Source organism: Schistocerca gregaria, chromosome 1 (assembly GCF_023897955.1).
Source record: "Schistocerca gregaria isolate iqSchGreg1 chromosome 1, iqSchGreg1.2, whole genome shotgun sequence".
Taxonomy (NCBI): Eukaryota; Metazoa; Arthropoda; class Insecta; order Orthoptera; family Acrididae; genus Schistocerca; species Schistocerca gregaria.
In genome coordinates this window covers 989,768,525-989,778,611 of record NC_064920.1, presented here as the reverse complement: position 1 = coordinate 989,778,611, position 10,087 = coordinate 989,768,525, and the positions used below count along the sequence as shown (strand labels likewise).

General features: G+C 45.4%; 1 protein-coding gene across 1 annotated transcript in view; it reads left to right on the top strand.

Annotated features, from left to right (window-relative positions):
* The first annotated feature begins 5,242 nt into the window (after positions 1-5,242).
* The window catches only part of LOC126278095 (epidermal retinol dehydrogenase 2-like), a 348,505-nt gene continuing 343,660 nt past the window's right edge, over positions 5,243-10,087 (top strand). The window contains exon 1 of the mRNA XM_049977953.1: positions 5,243-5,461. The gene's annotated coding sequence lies outside the window, so the exon portion shown is untranslated. The remainder of the gene's footprint in view (positions 5,462-10,087) is intronic.

Sequence of the window (10,087 nt, the reverse complement as noted above, 5' to 3'; positions counted from 1 at the left end):
CACACCGTTAGGCCGTCTTCCGCTCACGCCCCAACATCGTGCAGCCCGCCTCCAGTGGTGTCGCGACAGGCGTGAATGGAGGGACGAATGGAGACGTGTCGTCTTCAGCGATGAGAGTCGCTTCTGCCTTGGTGCCAATGATGGTCGTATGCGTGTTTGGCGCCGTGCAGGTGAGCGCCACAATCAGGACTGCATACGACCGAGGCACACAGGGCCAACACCCGGCATCATGGTGTGGGGAGCGATCTCCTACACTGGCCGTACACCTCTGGTGATCGTCGAGGGGACACTGAATAGTGCACGGTACATCCAAACCGTCATCGAACCCATCGTTCTACCATTCCTAGACCGGCAAGGGAACTTGCTGTTCCAACAGGACAATGCACGTCCGCATGTATCCCGTACCACCCAACGTGCTCTAGAAGGTGTAAGTCAACTACCCTGGCCAGCAAGATCTCCGGATCTGTCCCCCATTGAGCATGTTTGGGACTGGATGAAGCGTCGTCTCACGCGGTCTGCACGTCCAGCAAGAACGCTGGTCCAACTGAGGCGCCAGGTGGAAATGGCATGGCAAGCCGTTCCACAGGACTACATCCAGCATCTCTACGATCGTCTCCATGGGAGAATAGCAGCCTGCATTGCTGCGAAAGGTGGATATACACTGTACTAGTGCCGACATTGTACATGCTCTGTTGCCTGTGTCTATGTGCCTGTGGTTCTGTCAGTGTGATCATGTGATGTATCTGACCCCAGGAATGTGTCAATAAAGTTTCCCCTTCCAGGAGTGTATGTGAAATCTTATGGGACTTGACTGCTAAAGTCATCAGTCCCTAAGATTACACACTACTTAACCTAAAATATCCTAAGGACAAACACACGCACCCATTCCCGAGGGAGGACTCGAACCTCCGCCGGGACCAGCCGCACAGTCCATGGCTGCAGCGCCTTAGACCTCGCGGGCGGCACTTGTGCGTGCTCGCGGGGGCCCTACACGATATTAGTCAGATGTACCAGTTTCTTTGGCATTCCAGTGTATGTTCAAATAGGAGAAGATATTTTCGTGATATAATTACAGTGTAACAACTCACAGAATTTGTTTACTTCACTTCTACTGTGAAATCTTGCTTCATGTCGAATTTCACGATTCCAGGTCAACAAGCAGTACTCCATATGTTCTGATGAGTAAATTTGATGATTCTAGGTCAACGAGAAATACTCTGAAGGTTTTGATGGGTGGGTTAAGAGCATTAAAATACGTGACATGAATGGCCGTGTCCTTTAGTGAAGTGACATAGAAGCTTAAGATTTTTACCCCAACGGACATGGACCTTAAAATTCATATGTGACACGTCTACTGGTTCGTGAGAAATATTGTTCTTAACAATCCAACAGACAGACGGACGGACATGAAAGCAATCCTTAAGGGCTCCGTTTCTACAGGTCGGGTCACGAAGCCCAAAAATAGACCTGGGGGTTGAACTGTCGACTTCGAATGAAGACATGCCCGGAATTCTAAGTGATATTTATGGGTGAGACCAATGACTATTTTGACAGTTGCCGTTCGCAAAAACAGATGGCAACACTTACCTCTTCGTTTTTACATTTCAGGATTAGCCCGTTTTTCTGAGCGAGTCTTAATTAATTGTGATGTCGTCAGTCATACAACCACACCGCCCCCTGAGAGATCGATCCGCGGGATGCGACTCTTGATGAACGGAACAGAAGAACGGCAGTGTTAGCCAAAGAGTACACAGCCAGTCGCGGAACTTACGCGCTCCGTGAGGCGCCGCTGGACCACTTCAAGTGCAGCAGGAGAGCAGTGCAGTTGTGCCAGTCTACAGCTCGTAGCCGCGCTCAGCGGTCACCCGCGCCGATCTTAGTCATCGTCTGCAACTCAAGTCTTTGTAGTTCCGTTCCAACTTAGTCTTCAAATTCACCGGATTCGATATGCAGGATTACGAGAGATTAATTCGACACGGCAAGATTTGTTACTTGTAAATTATGTCATTCTACAGACCCTTACCCTAGTCGCGTCTTCTATAATTGTCAACCAGCTGATCATGGACTACAGGAAAGTTAAGTAACAAATACTTTCTTTTTTTATACTCCTGCCGGCCGGTGTGGCCGAGCGGTTCTAGGCGCTTCAGTCTGGAACCGTGCGACCGATACGGTCGCAGGTTCGAATCCTGCTTCGGGCATGGATGTGCGTGATGTCCTTAGGTTAGTTAGGTTTAAGAAGTTCTAAGTTCTAGAAGACTGATGACATCATATGTTAAGTCCTATAGTACTCCGAGTAATTTATACTTCTGCTAATTAATTGTATTTTCCTGTTGTAGCTACCAAGCAGTCTTGGCATAGTAGAACCCACGTTTCCACCTCCTTGGCTACCTCATATTTGCCACCTCATGGTGATGGCCTCGATTATGGTGGAAGATAGCCATCATTAATACTCCAATCCAAAACACTGTTGTTGTTGTGGTCTTCAGTCCTGAGACTGGTTTGATGCAGCTCTCCATGCTACCCTGTCCTGTGCAAGCTTCTTCATCTCCCAGTACCTACTGCAACCAACATCCTTCTGAATCTGCTTAGCGTATTCATCTCTTGGTCTCCCTCTACGAATTTTAACCCTCCACGCTGCCCTCCAATGCTAAATTTGAGATCCCTTGATGCCTCAGATCATGTTCTAACCTGTCCCTCCTTTTTGTCAAGTTGTGCCACAAACTCCTCTTCTCCCCAATTCTATTCAATACTTCATCGTTAGTTATGTGATCTACCCATCTAATCGTCAGCATTTTTCTGTAGCACCACATTTCGAAAGCTTCTATTCTCTTCTTGTCCAAACCATTTATCGTCCATGTTTCACTTCCATACATGGCTACACTCCATACAAATACTTTCATAAACGACTTCCTGACACTTAAATCTATACTCGATGTTAACAAATTTCTCTTTTTCAGAAACGCTTTCCTTGCCATTGCCAGTCTACATTTTATATCCTCTCTACTTCGACCATCATCAGTTATTTTGATCCCCAAATAACAATACTCATTTACTACTTTAAGTGTCTCATTTCCTAATCTATTCCCGCAGCATCACCCGACTTAATTCGACTAAATTCCATTATCCTCGTTTTGCTTTTGTTGATGTTCTTCTTATATCATCCTTTCAAGACACTATCCATTCCGTTCAACTGCTCTTCCAAGTCCTTTGCTGTCTCTGATAGAATTACAATGTCATCGGCGAACCTCAAAGTTTTTATTTCTTCTCCATGGATTTTATTACCAACTCCGAATTTTTCTTCTGTTTCCTTTACTGCTTGCTCAATATACAGATTGAATAACATCAGGGGGGCGGCTACAACCCTGTCTCACTCCCTTCCCAACCACTGCTTCCCTTTCATGCCTCTCGACTCTTATAACTGCCATCTGGTTCCTGTGCAAATTGTAAATAGCCTTTCGCTCCCTGTATTTTATCCCTGCCACCTTTAGAATTTGAAAGAGAGTATTCCAGTCAACATTGTCGAAAGCTTTCTCTAAGTCTACAAATGCTAGAAACGTAGGTTGCCTTTCCTTAATCTATTTTCTAAGTATTGCCTCACGTGTTCCAACATTTCTACGGAATCCAAACTGATCTTCCCCTAGGTCGGATTCTATCAGTTTTTCCGTTTGTCTGTAAAGAATTCGCGTTAGTATTTTGCAGCAGAGACTTATTAAACTAATAGTTCGGTAATTTTTACTTCTGTCAACACCTGTTTTCTTTGGGATTGAAATTATTACATTCTTCTTGAAGTCTGAGGGTATTTCACCTGTCTCGTACATCTTGCTCACCAGATGGTAGAGTTTTGTCAGGAGTCGCTCTCACAAGGCCGTCAGTAGTTCCAATGGAATGTTGTCTACTCCTGGGTCCTTGTTTCGACTCTGGTCTTTCAGTGCTCTGTCAAACTCTTCACGCACTATCGTGTCTCCCATTTCATCTTCATCTCCATCTTCTTCAATTTCCATAATATGATCCTCAAGTACATCGCCCTTGTATAGACCCTCTATATACACCTTCCACCTTTCTGTTTTCCCTTCTTTGCTTAAAACTGGGTTTCCATCAGAGCTCTTGACATTCATACAAGTGGCTCTCTTTTCTCCAAAGGTCTCTTTAATTTTGCTGTAGGCAGAGATATAGAGGAGACGGTTATTGCGTAACAACAAAAGAGGTATAGAGGAGACGGAAAGGTTTGATAGCTACCAAGCAATCTTGGCATAGTAGAACCTACGTTTCCACCTCCTTGGCCACCTCATATTTGCCACCTCATGTTGATGGACTCGATTATGGTGGAAGTTCGAGAGCCATCATTAATATTCCAATCCAAAACTCTACCCAATACAATTTCTCCTTATCTGCACTAGCGGGGCAGTACAGATACAAAGTACTGAATGAAGAAGAATGCCGCATGATTGCCTGTGTTGCCAGGTTACCTGCATTTGACGTCCGCTCTGTACTGAAAATACGCACGGGACGAAATTTTTTTCACGCGTTTTTGTAGTGTTTGTGGTGTCACGGCCAGACACCACACTTGCTAGGTGGTAGCCTTTAAATCGGCCGCGGTCCGTTAGTATACGTCGGATCCGCGTGTCGCCACCATCAGTGATTGCAGACCGGGCCTCGCCACACGGCAGGTCTAGTCTAGAGAGACTCCTAGCACTCGCCGACTTTGCTAGCGAAGGTTCACTGTCTACATACGCTCTCATTTGCCGAGACGACAGTTTAGCATGGCCTTGAGCTACGCCATTTGCTACGACCTAGCAAGGCGCCATATATTCAGTTAGTATAATTCTGAACAGGTAATATTGTGAATCATGTACCGTCACGAGCGACGTCCATCATTAATGGATTAAAGTTAAGTATCAAACTAATTACGTCCGCTTTCTGAATTCTCATTCCTTGCCATGTTCCAGACCTCACGTCAGTATAGTTCTTCCAACCTGACGCCAGCTTGCGCGAGCTAGAACGCGTGCATTTCGGCCTCCACTCGTAACACGGTGTCGGCTCTTCTGCCAACACAACAGTGTTCGTGTGCAAGGAATGGCGCTTTGGCGGCCAAGTGCGCGAATTTTGTGTCGGCCTTTTCCTCGCCTCCGACAGCCCTCGAACAGGTTTCCGCGGTCTAGCGCGGCAGCACTAGCGTGCTATAGCGATCTCGGCTACGGAATGGGATGCCTGAGGATCCCACGCCGTGACCCGCGCGACAGCCAGGTGTGTGGTGGCCGGGCAGCCTTGTGGCTGCGGCGGCGGCGGCGGCGGAGGCAGCGCCATCCCGCCCCTGGCGTAGCGCTCGTGGTGGTGGTGGTGGTGGGGGCGGCCCAGAGGACGCAGCCCGCTCGCCGAAGCAGCCAGTTCCTGTGCGACTCCGGAACACAGCGGCGCGCGCGATACCTGCAGCACTCGCCGCTACAACACGTGCCGCGCACAGGTAGGACATCCGCCGGGGACGGCGCTCTGCAGCACACACTGCATCCGGCGTGCATGTGCCAGACACCTCATCAAGTTACTTGTGATTTTATAGTCCCTTTTTGCACCTCTAGCAGTGTCTGCTAATGTGAAAACTGGAAGAATCGCACCACGGTTAGAGTCCACGTTAAACTGTTCAAAGCTCACATGATGACAACAGCGCACTAGCTCCAACGGGACCGTGCCCAGAAAAGTACTGTGGTGTTCCAGCCAACCTTCAGGTTAAGCTTCCAAAATCTCATGAGGCACAGACGTCCGCCCGCTTACAAACCAACAATGCCTTACCCCACCCATCTCCACAGTGTTTTGGTGTAATTTGATGTAGACGTTTTCGTAACCATAACTGTGCACCTACATCGAGTACAATACAGTAGTGTCAACTCCCTTGAATCTTGGTTCATTTGTTGCGCTGCCCGAGATTTTAAGTTAGGTAGGCCGGCCGGAGTGATCCGAGCGGTTCTAGGCGCTTCAGTCTGGAACCGCGCGACTGCTACGGTCGCAGGTTCGAATCCTGCCTCGGGCATGGATGTGTGTGATGTCCTTAGGTTGGTTAGGTTTAAGTAGTTCTAAGTTCTAGGGGACTGATGACCTCAGTTGTTAAGTCCCATACTTCTCAGAGCCATTTGAACCAAGTTAGGTAGGTAGGCTAATGGCTCAAATGGTTCTGAGCACAACGGGACTTAACTACTAAGGTCATCAGTCTCCTATAACTTAGAACTACTTAAACCTAAATAACCTAAGAACATCACACACATCCATGCCCGAGGCAGGATTCGAACCTGCGACCGTAGCGGTCGCGCGATTCCAGACTGTAGCTAGGTAGGTAGGCTACAATCAGCTGCAAATTCAAGCCAACGAATGTGAATGTGAAGTAAAAGCTGTGGTAAGAGATTGATCTCTAGCTTGGTGTCTGCGCCCGCGACATATTTAACACCCTTTTCTCTTCCAAATAAACTGAAGCTGCGAAGTTAATTTCACGTAGCTTCGTCCTTTCTGTTGACTGGACTGCGTCAACAGAAAATAAAGTAGAAATCTAGTGCCAAACTCCATGCAGAAAACTTTGTGCTATTTTGCCGAAAATTTACATCATACTATGACTGTGTAAATACGGGTAAATTCCTACAAATAAAGTAAAATCTGCAACTGGGCATCGTTAATGATCTTATATGTTAAAAACGAACAACGCCGTTACCGGCTTCGAGCCACCAGTAGAATATATACAATAAGCTAAATTTAATTTCCAATGTGGGTAGTGATCTACCAGTTTAAAACAGGTAACAACGCAATTTGTTTTTGATCAGTATCGGTTTTTAGTTTCTTGCGCGAATTAATTAGTACAAAACTTTTTGTCCTGCCGAAACTAGTTTCTGCAACGTAATTGCAGCTAATCAAAACAAACTGATAGGTACCTACTATAGCGAGGCCGTAGATAGTCGAAAGAGACGTGACAACTGATTTGACGAAAATTGAAGAGCCATGAAATAACATAAGCCACATGATATGACTTGTGCTGGGGAACATACCTTGTAACATGTGTGAAGCAGATAACTCAAGTTTTATCCAATCGCAAACCTCTTGTGAAAGATGTTTGAAAATAATTATTTGGCTTCAGTGCGGTCCTACATATGTTAAAATGCTTTTTACTCATTCCCTCTAACATACGTGATCTCTCTTACATGTCCACGCTATGCACACAAAAAGTTGCCTCAATATTCCATTAACGGTCAGCTGGAGCAAAAGTCTTCGATTCTGCACGTTTAATGGCTTCGTTTTCAAATATTTACGGATAATCTTAACGATATACGATAAGTATGTAACGCTCAGCCTTGATGGAGGGAGCTTTCGCAGGCAGCTTTCTACCGGCCAAGCAGCGTCATTCTTGAAAACTTGTTCAGTGGCGCGACCAGGCACGCGGGCTATGCTGCCCGCCTCGTCTGCTCTGTTACACTAGTGTCTGGTGGCAGTCCCACTGAGGTTACCGTTATTAAGAAGCGTACGGCGAGTGTCTCTTAGTACTGTTCATTATTGTATCCAGCAAGTCATGAGAGTAACCTATAAACTCAAACTGACAGGCGCCCTTAGACTGTATACAACACCAGAATGTTTCACTAGGTACAGTCCGATTTGAGTTTGTAGGAGGGTAATGTCCTCCCATCTGATAACTGCCTCACTAGAACAGTTGCAAGTGGCCTTAGGGATAGCGTAATAACCAGACCAAGGTGAGTCTGAATTTTAGACACAAAGGGTTACCAGTCGTGAATATGCAAGAAACGACAGAGGATCGCAACTAATTAAGTTGTTTCTTAAGACAGTGCACAGGCTTCGAAGATTTTCTGCTCTTTGTAGCTATCATGCTACTTTGCTTTTTCTTTTCTTTCTCGCTGTGACATTAAAATGACATAGCTGGAGCAAGTGTCTGTTGATCCATTACGGACGTGGGACATCAGCAGGTCAAGTAATTATCAATGAAATTCGTCAACAACCGTTTAGTTGAAATGTTATGTTATTTTATCTACCAGTTTCGGCATTCCGCTATGCCATCTTCAGGCCCCATATACATCACTCAAAAATAAACAATACTGTCATACAGTGCCATACATTCCTGGATGTCGGTCAATTCAAAACCATATCCCAAATGCTTCTTTCGAAGACTTGATTGCAAATGTGTTCCAATTAAGTCTTCGAATGAAGCACTTGGGATACGGTTTTAAACTCACGACTTCCAGGAATATATGGCACTGTATGACAGTATCGTTTATTTTTGAGAGACGCATATGAGGTCTGAAGATGACATAGTGGAATGCTGAAACTGGTAGTCAAAATAAAATAACGTCTCGATTAGTCGGCTGTTGTCGAATTTCATTGATAATGATCTGGAGGTATGTATCGCGGTGTTTTCAACAGAACGTTAGAAATACATCGCTGTAAACACGATGTCGTCCTCAGCACGAGAATATTTATTTACATAGCTGTTCCTTGCCCCATCTCTTAGAGCAAAATGCATGTGCAAGTTTATCATATAAACCGTGTGAATCCCCGTAGTGCATAACAAAAGAAAACTTTCGCTTTAGGAAACTGTATTTTCCTCTCAGAGAGATAGAGATACAGATAGAAAGATACCTGGTTCATAGAGAGACAGGGGGGAGGGAGGGGGGGGGGGGGAAGAGGCAGAAGACTGCCTGCGCTTTTGAGCTGTGATGGCTGTTCGCTATCCGTACGCGAGAAAATATTTTGGAGGCAATGGGATACAAAAAGTAAAGCCATTATCAACCGGTTTGTTTAAATTCTGCATTGCTTTACTAGGCATGGTTCTCCTAGCTGTAGTATGGCTTTTCCTTCCTCCGAGCTGCGAACAGATTTCAGCAGACAATTAGGCGTAATCTACAGTTTCAAGTAGGCTCAGAATCACGATAAACTAAATACGTCGTATTGTTACGTTTTGTTAAGTTTTGTTAGGGTTCGTAAATGAGATGAAGTAATCAAGGAATATCTTCCATAGCCACTGTTAGGACTTTTTATTTAGTCACATGACCACATTAGAGATACTCTCATTATCTGATGAAACGCAGATCATTAATGAGCGACCACACATAACATAAAATACATTTTTGCTGAACTTATTCGTCTTTGTTTATACTGACCTTGGGAACCTTGCAGACATTAAAATTGCAACTCTTTGTAAATCATGTATAGCTCGAACATTTACAGAAAGGCGCCATTGTTTCACAAGGAGAAAGCTATGATCTTGTTTTATGATTTGAAGAACAGATTTTGACGATGCCCGCCAACAAATGCCGGTGACGACCATTCAACAACTCCCGGTTTTCCATCTTCAGATTACTACAAAAATATGATGTGCAGTGTACTTTGTTCATGAAACCCAAACATTTTATAAGGATGCTGGATATCTGATGCGGACACCTGTTAGTGGACATTGGTATGGAATCAGCCCACCCTTCTCTTTCTGACCGCTTGCAGTCTGCTGGGGACAAATTTGATGTGGCGTCTGAATCTCTGTGAAGGAACAATAGCCCTTTATTCCTACAGAGCCGAAACCAGAGAAGGTACTCATGTCGGACGCTGGGGATCTCGAGCGTAGCTAACGTTCTCATTTGTGCCAAAGAGATTCTGTTGGGTTCAGGTCCTGAGTACGGTCACGCTAGCTCACTTCGGGAATATTATTGTTGACAAACAATTCCTTCGCAAATGCAGCTTTCACAGGATGCATCGTCATGCTGGTCAAAAAATCTTAGTTTCCTAATTTTTCCTCTACTGTGTGCAGCACACGTTAGTCTAAAATGTGTTTGACCTTTCGCATTTAGCGTTTTCTGAAGCCCCATAAGAGGACCTAGACCTTACCACGACAGACATCTAAAAACCGTATTACCACCTCCTCTAATTCACTGTTGGCACTAAACACGACACGTAGCGTTCTTCAAAGATGCGTCAAACCCAAACACTTCAGTCGGATTGTCACAGGGTATAGCGTGATTCGCCTCTCCAAATCACTCGTTTCCAGCCATCCACTATCCAGTGGCGTCCCTCTTTGCACCACCACAAGCGACGCTTAGCAATGACTACAGAAATG